This window comes from Zootoca vivipara, chromosome 9, assembly GCF_963506605.1.
Source record: "Zootoca vivipara chromosome 9, rZooViv1.1, whole genome shotgun sequence".
Taxonomy (NCBI): domain Eukaryota; kingdom Metazoa; phylum Chordata; class Lepidosauria; order Squamata; family Lacertidae; genus Zootoca; species Zootoca vivipara.
In genome coordinates, this window is record NC_083284.1 from 2937420 (window position 1) to 2946289 (window position 8870).

The following is an 8870-nucleotide window of genomic DNA, read 5'->3' on the forward strand; positions in this document are numbered from 1 at the left end:
AGTATACCTGAAGGAGCGTCTCCACCCCCATTGTTCAGCCCGGACACTGAGGTCCAGCACCGAGGGCCTTCTGGCAGTTCCCTCACTGCAAGAAGTGAGGTTACAGGGAAACAGGCAGAGGGCCTTCTTGATGGTGGCACCCGCCCTGTGGAACGGCCTCCCACCAGATGTCAAGGAAATAAACAACTATCAGACTTTTAGAAGACATCTGAAGGCAGCCCTGTTTGGGAAGTTTTTAATGTTTAATGCTGTGTTGTGTTTTTAATATTCGATTCGGAGCCACCCAAAGTGGCTGGGGAAACCCAGCCAGATGGGCAGGGTATAAATAAATTACCATCATCATCACCACCACCACCATCTCTCTCTGTGTGTAGTTTGTGTGGTTTTGTATTTTGCTGGGCTCCGAAAGATGGCTGAGCCCACATTCCTGGCAGCCTTCCGCTCCACAAAGAGGAGACCCTCCAAACTAAGGAAGGAGGTATTATAAGAATTCTAAGGTCTCAAATATAGAATAAATGTTCATAAATGTACACAGCAAACACATACCGGTACATAAGTATATAAACCACCTATCTGACAGAGTACAGGAGAGTAATCCTGAAGCTATTTTGACTCTCCCAAATTGACCTCAAATATTTCTCTGCAATGAGCAAGGAAATGGGAAAAGTTTTCCAGTTGTCTTTGGGCTATAGGGGCTTACACCTCCCTGCAAATACAGTCTTGCAAGTACTATCTTTTAAGCTGAGCAAACTCTCAATATGTGTGAGAGATTCAGGAGTATTTACCATCTCCAAGGAATGGCCAGGCTACCCAGAAAATGCAGTGAAGTAAGGCATTATCAGGTATCCTGGCAGACAGGAGAGAAGCAACACTCTCATATTTCTGCTGGAGACGCCTTCCTTCTGTGGTGTATGTATGATGTTTTCTTGGGTGGTGGTGGTGGTCTTGGGGTACAGGGTGGGCAATTTCAAAAGTCTTTATAGGGGCTTGTGCACCGTTGTACTGGGTCCCTCCTACCTCCTTGCAAGGAGGGGAACAAACTCTGTTGCAACAGAAAAATAAAAATCTGCCTTGCTTTCTGTGGATCTTGCCTCCATCCATCTCTGACTGATCATGGACTTAGGGGACTCAGTCGCTTGGGGAGTTGGGCAGCAAAAGCCAACCCCCCCTATTTTTTTCTATTCCAGAGGAGCTACAGGAGTAACTGCCTTGGGAATCCAAGTGGCTGGAAACTGCAGGAGGGGAGGGTTATTCTTGTGCTCAGATCCTGCTTGTGGGTTTTGCACAGGCATTTGGCTGGACACTGTGAGAACAGGAGGCTGGAGGAGATGGGCTACTTATTTTCCCTGGACTGGAGTGAGGGCCAAGCCAATACATTTTGGCACAAAATGCAACCCCTGTGCTGGGAAGAAGGGGCAAGTGAGGGTCTATCTACATTGCGAACAAGGGGGAATCAAATCAACCTTACCTGATGACGGATGTGGAAATCAAATGCCATCGTGTGGGGAGGCCAGGTGGGTGCAGACTACAGGAGACCCCAGAGGGCAACCCCCACCATTTCCTCCCTGGGGGGGGGGAGGAGGCAGCTGGGAAGTTCGCCTCACCTTGCCCCATGGGTGGTCCGGCCATGACTGGGTTTGCATGAGTTGAGCTGCGTTGCTCTCCTGCCTTCCATATCCTGTTCTCATGGGGGGGGGGCAACCAGATGCTGGGGGGAAGGATTCAAGCACAAGAGCAACTCTCCCCTCCTGGGGTTTCCAGGAACTGGCATTCATAGAATCATAGAATCCTAGAGTTGGAAGAGACCATAAGGGCCATCCAGTCCAACCCCCTGCCAAGCAGGAAACACCATCAAAGCATTCTTTACATATGGCTGTCAAGCCTCCGCTTAAAGGTAAAGGTAAAGGGACCCCTGACCATTAGGTCCAGTCGTGACCGACTCTGGGGTTGCGCGCTCATCTCGCATTATTGGCCGAGGGAGCCGGTGTACAGCTTCCAGGTCATGTGGCCAGCATGACAAAGCCACTTCTGGTGAACCAGAGCAGCACATGGAAACGCCATTTACCTTCCCGCTGTAGCGGTTCCTATTTATCTACTTGCATTTTGATGTGCTTTCGAACTGCTAGGTTGGCAGGAGCTGGGACCAAGCAACGGGAGCTCACCCTGTCACAGGGATTCGAACCGCCGACCTTCTGATCAGCAAGCCCTAGGCTCAGTGGTTTAACCACAGCGCCACCTGGGTCCCAAAAGACCTCCAAAGAAGGAGACTCCACCACACTCCTTGGCAGCAAATTCCACTGCCGAACAGCTCTTACTGTCAGGAAGTTCTTCCTAATGTTTAGGTGGAATCTTCTTTCTTGAAGTTTGAATCCATTGCTCCGTGTCATTCACTACCACCGGAGGCAGAGCATAGCCATCCTGGCTAATAGCCATTGATAGCCCTCTCCTCATTAAATTGCCTAATCCTCTTTTAAAGCCATCCAAGTTGGGGGGCCGCCACTGCCTCCTATGGGAGCACAGGCGCTGAGTTGCGCCCAACATGGGGCAGGGGGGTGAGGTCATGTCTCCCAATGCAGTGCTGCCCAGGGCGATATCCCGCCAGGCCTCTCCAAGATTGGTGGGGGGCTGAGCCCTGTCCCAGCAGATATTGGGGGCGGGGCGGGGCGGGCTGTAGAGGCCCCAGTCCCATGGGGTTGGCATGCCTGTATGGGAGCAAATGCAATAATTCAACTCTGCGCTGCATAAATAAGTTGTTGTGATGATGGTGATGATGATGATTTGTATATTGCCCTATACCCACAGCTCTCAGAAAGGGTGCTTACAACACAAAATCACAATGTAGAAACACAAAAAATATACTGTAATAGAAACAAAGACAAAGACAACCCAAGAATTCCCCCTTCCCCAACCCATTTAAAAAGGGCATTGGATGTCCATCAGCCCAAGGCCTGGTTCCAGAGGAATGCTTTTGCCTGGCACCTTAAGGTGTATCATGAAGGTGCCAGGCGAACTTCCCTGGGGAGAGCATTCCACAAACAAGGAGCCACGGCAGAAAAGGCTCTGCTCTCGTGTTATCTGTCCCAAATCTTCTACTACTCAGTTTCACTGGGTGTCTGCAAATGTTATGAGATGGAGAAAAGCTTTTCCCAATCCGCTTTCTCTATGCCATGCATAATTCAATAAACTTCCATCGTGTAACCTCGTCCCAAATGCTGCAATCTCCCTTCGTAATGGAGCTGCTTCATACCCCTTTCCAAACCTTTCCCCACTCTGCAGATAATCAGTAATGCTCAAGGTGGCTACCAATTGCAAAACAACAACAACAACAACAACAACAACAACAACAACAACAACAAACAACAACAACAACCAGTCCAAAGTAACATGGTTGAAATGGGTCTGCCTTGCCTTTTCCCAGAGAGCAGCTCCTCCTGCAACAGATCTCAGCGGTCCTTTGGAACTCTCTGCCACACACGATGGAGCGATGCTGCTTCTGGGCTTCTAAACGGGATGCTGGGTCTCGAGGACAAAGCGGTCCAGGAGAATGCAGAGCTTCTGGTCTGGGACAGCTTTATCTGCCTCCCGTTTTGGGAAGTCCCCCATTGTGTCAGCTGTTCTCATTCTGGGCCCAATCACTTAAAACGCTCATCATTCAGTGCTGATGAGACATCTTGGGAGGAGGAGGAGGAAGAAGAAGAAGCAGGGAACAGCCTTCTGGGTTCAGTGCTGGGCACTGCAGTTCAAGATGGATGGATGTGGGTGACAAGTTGGAAAGGATCCAGAGAGCAGCAAGAATGATAAACAGTTTCTCAAGTCAAACCCTGGGAGGAACGACAGAAGGAACAGCAAGGAAGCCAGGAGTTTTTGGGTTATGCAATTCTACAGAAGCTGGTCTCAGCTGGCTGCTGCCACACACACAGAATTAGGGATGTACTAAGTTACAGATTAAACATAATCCTCCGTTCTACGGGGGCTTTATTGACCAGATAAGAAGGACCCTGCAGCTGCATCAGGCCAAAGGGTCATCCTGTTTCCCACGGCGGACCCACTAAATGGGAAGCATGCAATCCTCTTGATGGCTTTGCAGCAGATTCTGCTGAGAGCTATGGTGCTTCTACCAAGACACACCACTGGCCCACTCAACTAGTATTCCCAAGCTTGGGCCTGTGTCCCTAGGCTGATGGTGTATTGAAATCAATTTTTGTTGCTGGTTTTTGTTGTTGATATGTTCCTTGGGTTCTTCGCCTTGTCCTACTATGAACTTGCTTTAACATGCAGTGTAATGCAGAAGTAAAACCCATTGCCTCACTTTCTTATGGGCTGCAGTGGCCGAGCATCTTTGTGGCAGAGCCTGCAGAATGTCCCAGGTTCGGTCTCCGATGGGATCTTCAAATAGGATCGGGAGAGGGCCCCCTACGAAAGCCCAGAAGACCACTGCTTCTCCACACAGTGCATAATCCATGGAACTCTCCCCCACAGGGAGGCAGAGATGGTCACCAACCTGGATAGCTTTGGAAGAGGATTGTCTAAATTCATGGAGGAGGAGAGGTGCTAGCAGCTAGCCAGTGCAATTTTTTTAAAAAGAAAAAGAGGTGCCAGAACTCTTAGAACTCTTTCTCTTAGAAGATAAACCGCTGTTAGAGACTAAGACCCCATGGTGGATTTCACCAGTGGAGGTGCTGACAGTGAAAAAAATTAATATGGAAGGGAGGAGGCCAACTTATGAGGAAATATTAAGAAAATCTGAACACGGCTGGAAATTGAAATCTTATGAGGAAATTAAAGACTCTTTGACCAGTTGGTTGCAATACCATCAGGTAAATGACATATTCTCAAAGGGCAAAAAAATAGGCTTTGAGGACAAAAGGTCTAAATTCCAAATAGAATTGCTGGAAGGCAGAACAAAATTGCTGTCTAAAATGTATAATCTGTTGTTAGAATGGTACACAAAAGATGAATTGACAAAGGAGGTGATGATAAAATGGGCAAAAGGTTTTGGGCATAATATTGAATATGATGCGTGGTTGAAATTATGGAATCAAACTTTGAAGTTTACTGCATATACCGCCCTGAAAGAGAATGTCTGGAAGATGATTTATAGATGGTATTTAACCCCAGCGAAATTAGCTAAAATGTATAGAATGAGTAATAAAATGTGCTGGAAATGTAATGAGAAGGAAGGGGATTTCTATCATATGTGGTGGAAATGCAAAAAAGTTAAAAAAAATTGGGAAATGATATATGATGAACTGAAAAAGGTTTTTAAGTATACTTTCCCAAAAAAACCAGAAGCATTTTTGTTAGGAATTATGGGACAAGAGATTACAAAGGAGGACTATACACTATTTTTGTATGCGACAACTGCAGCTAGGACATTGTTAGCCCAAAAATGGAAAACTCAGGACTTACCGACGATTGAAGAGTGGCAGACAAAAATGATAGACTATGCGGAATTAGCGAGACTGACTAGCAGGATCCGGAACCAGGGGGAAGCAAGGTTCCAAAGAGACTGGAGTAAATTTGTGGATTATATGGAAAAGAACTGTAGAAGTTTAAAGACACTTGCAAGTGTAGAAGTTTAAAGACACTTAAATCCTACAAATTGACTTTAAATGGGAGGTATAAAGGAACTGCGAGATAAGAACTGAATAGAAAACCAAATGAGGGGAGGGAGGGAAGTCAAGCTCGGCGGAGCATTGGGAACGAGAGATTTGGAAAGAATTGTTAAAAAGATTGATGTATGTGTTGTTTTGTTTTTTAATGTTTGTTTGTTTTGTTTATTGTTTTATATGTGCTTTAATTGGAAAATCTAATAAAATGTTTTTTTAAAAAGAACTCTTTCTCTTAGAATGGCAATGGCATCCTGGAACCTGAGAGGTTCCACAACCACCTGACAGGTGCTGGAACTGAGTTCCGACAAGCTCCTCCTGGAAAAAATACCTGCTAGTAGGGACGATGGCTCGGCTCTGCCTCCACAGCTGGAGGCTGCAATGTTTCACAATGCTAGTTTCTGGAAACCACAGGAGGGGAGAGGGCTCTTGTTTTTAATTTTGGTGTTTTCTTGTGGCTTTGTAATTTGTTGGAAGCCTCCCAGAGTAGCTGGGGCAACCCAAGGAAGAAGAAGAAGAAGAAGAAGAAGAAGAAGAAGAAGAAGAAGAAGAAGAAGAAGAAGAAGAAGAAGAAGAAGAAGAAGAAGAAGGAAGAAGAAGGAGGAGGAGGAGGAGGAGGAGGAGGAGGAGGAGGAGGAGGAGGAGGAGGAGGAGGAGGAGGAGGAGGAGAGGAAGAAGAAGAAGACGAAGAAGAAGAAGAAGAAGAAGAAGAAGAAGAAGAAGAAGAAGAAGAAGAAGAAGAAGAAGAAGAAGAAGAAGAAGAAGAAGAAGTGGAGGAGGAGGAGGAGGAGGAGGAGGAGGTGGAGGAGGAGGAGGAAGAAGAAGAAGAAGAAGAAGAAGAAGAAGAAGAAGAAGAAGAAGAAGAAGAAGAAAGAAGACGAAGAAGAAGAAGAAGAAGAGGAGGAGGAGGAGGAGGAGGAGGAGGAAGAAGAAGAAGAAGGAAGAAGAAGAAGAAGAAGAAGAAGAAGAAGAAGAAGAAGAAGAAGAAGAAGAAAGAAGAAGAAGAAGCAAGAAGAGAAAGAGAGAAGAAGAAGAAACTATACTTGAATCCTGCTTGCAGGTTTCCCACAGGCATCAGGCTAGCCACTGTGAGAACAGGATACTGGATGAGATGGGCCATTGGCCTGATCCAGCAGGCTCTTCTTCTTATGCCCTTATGTTCTGTTGCCAGTTCTGGGCATTTGAGGAGGTCATTGTGCAGTGGCGCAGAGTCACGGAGGGGCATGATCAGCACAGAAGGCCACAGAAGAGCCTCAAGCGTTTAGATAGATAGCCCAGAAGCATTTTTACTAGGCATTTCAGATCAAGAACTGCCAAAAGAAAAGAAGAAATGTTCTATGTATGCTACAACCACGGCTAGGATATTGCTAGCCCAAAGATGGAAAAGTGCCGAAATACCAACTAAAGAAGAATGGCAAGAAAAACTGATGGAATACGCTGAAATGGCAAAGCGAACTGAAAGACTCAGAGACAAGGACAATAGAGACTTTTAAAAAGACTGGGAGTCCTTTATGTTGTATCTACCAAAACAATGTAAAAACATGGACTTGCTAGCAGGATTTGAGTAAACACTTACAATTATCAAAACGAATACAGTCATACCTCGGTTTAAATATGCCTCGGTTTGAGTATTTTCAGTTTAAGTACTCCGCGGACCTGTCTGGAACGGATTAATCCACTTTCCATTACTTTCAATGGGAAAGTTACAGGTGGGTAGCCGTGTTGGTCTGAGTCGAAGCAAAATAAAAAAATTCCTTCAGTAGCACCTTAAAGACCAACTAAGTTTCAATGGGAAAGTTCGCTTCAGGTTTAAGTACAGACTTCCGGAACCAATTGTGTTTGTAAACTGAGGTACCACTGTATAGAAATTACCAAGACGATGTCATGATGATATAAGAGCAAAACAACATCGAACTTAAAGAACTTCATATTAAGAGATAACACACAAAGCAGGAAAAGTTGAAATGTAAAAAACCAGAGGAGGAAGTTGAGGGAAGTCGTGAGGGGGGAAATTGGTGAATTGTTTTTCTTTTGTTATTTGATATGATGTTATTATGCTAAAATGTAAAATTCAATAAAAATTAGCTAGCAAGGACCCGTGGGTCACATTTAGCCTCTGGTCTGCGTTTTCCCATCAGCAACAAGGGGAGTCAAAGGACCAAAAACTGATCTCAAGGTTCTGCCCATTTTTTTTTCCATTCTGCCATTCAGGTCTTTGGTTTCTGTGCTTCGCTGGACTCAGCGGATTCTTTCACTTTCCTCCGGAGGAAGTAGATGTTGCATTATTGGGAAAAGAAACTGAGCAGATTATCAGATCTTCACACTTCCCACGTGCAGGAACTGGGAGCTCTTTCGACCCGCTGCTGGTTTCAGCAAGGTCAGCACATGAAGCCAGCTGAGTCAGCCTCTCTACTGCATGCACGCCTCCCCCCCCCCCCAGCCTCCAGTGGCATGTGATACAAAGGAACCAGAGCAGGAAGTCACCAGTGGCGGGGGGGGGGGGAGAGGAAGGGCCAGTGGAAGCATCAACACCAACCTCCCCAAAAGCGGTGCCCTCCGGGTGCCCACAGGAGTTGTAGTCCAATGCACCTGACCTGGAGGGCACTAGGTTGGAGAAGGCTGCTGCCCTGTGTTCTTGCCTCCCTGCGTACCAGGGGGTTGGACTAGATGACTTTTCTAGGTCCCTTCCAATTCTGCAGCTCCATGATTTATAAACTGCAGGAGGCCGGCAGGGAGAATGAAGGAATGGAACTCCCCCCCCCCCCCGCCCCACATCCCTTGGAAACTCTTTGCATTCCTTTCTGATAAGGTGCCAGGTGTGTTTTCTGTACAGGCATCTCTAGAATCTAAGGCACTCCTCTTCCAGGAGAGCATTCCAAACTTTGGAATCAAAAGCATCCTTTATATAAATAATAATAATAATAATAATAATAATAATAATAATAATAATACAATAATATAACAATAATAACAATAACAACAATAATAATAATTTTATTGGTTTTACAATTTAGTTTTTCATTTACAAAATGCAATCCAAAAGTACAAAATTCTCCGAATTCTTCAACTTCCGCCCTCCCTTTCGTGGGGTCCACTAATAATCATTTTCACTGCATATCATATTATCTTCCATATATCCATAATATCTATTTTCTCCTTTGGTTCCTTTCACATTGCAAACGTTATTTCAATCCTGCCAATGTTTTTAACTGTTTACAATGTTCTGTCAACAGGGCCGGCCCTAAGGCAAGGCTGGGTGGT

The 8870-nt window shown here is 45.7% G+C and overlaps 1 protein-coding gene across 3 annotated transcripts in view; it reads right to left on the reverse strand.

Moving 5' to 3' along the window:
* SIGLEC1 (sialic acid binding Ig like lectin 1) overlaps window positions 1–3652 on the reverse strand; it is a 58067-nt gene extending 54415 nt beyond the window's left edge. For all 3 annotated transcript variants that reach the window (XM_060278316.1, XM_060278318.1, XM_060278317.1), the window contains exon 1: window positions 3409–3652. The gene's annotated coding sequence lies outside the window, so the exon portion shown is untranslated. The remainder of the gene's footprint in view (window positions 1–3408) is intronic.
* Window positions 3653–8870: the final 5218 nt, after the last annotated feature.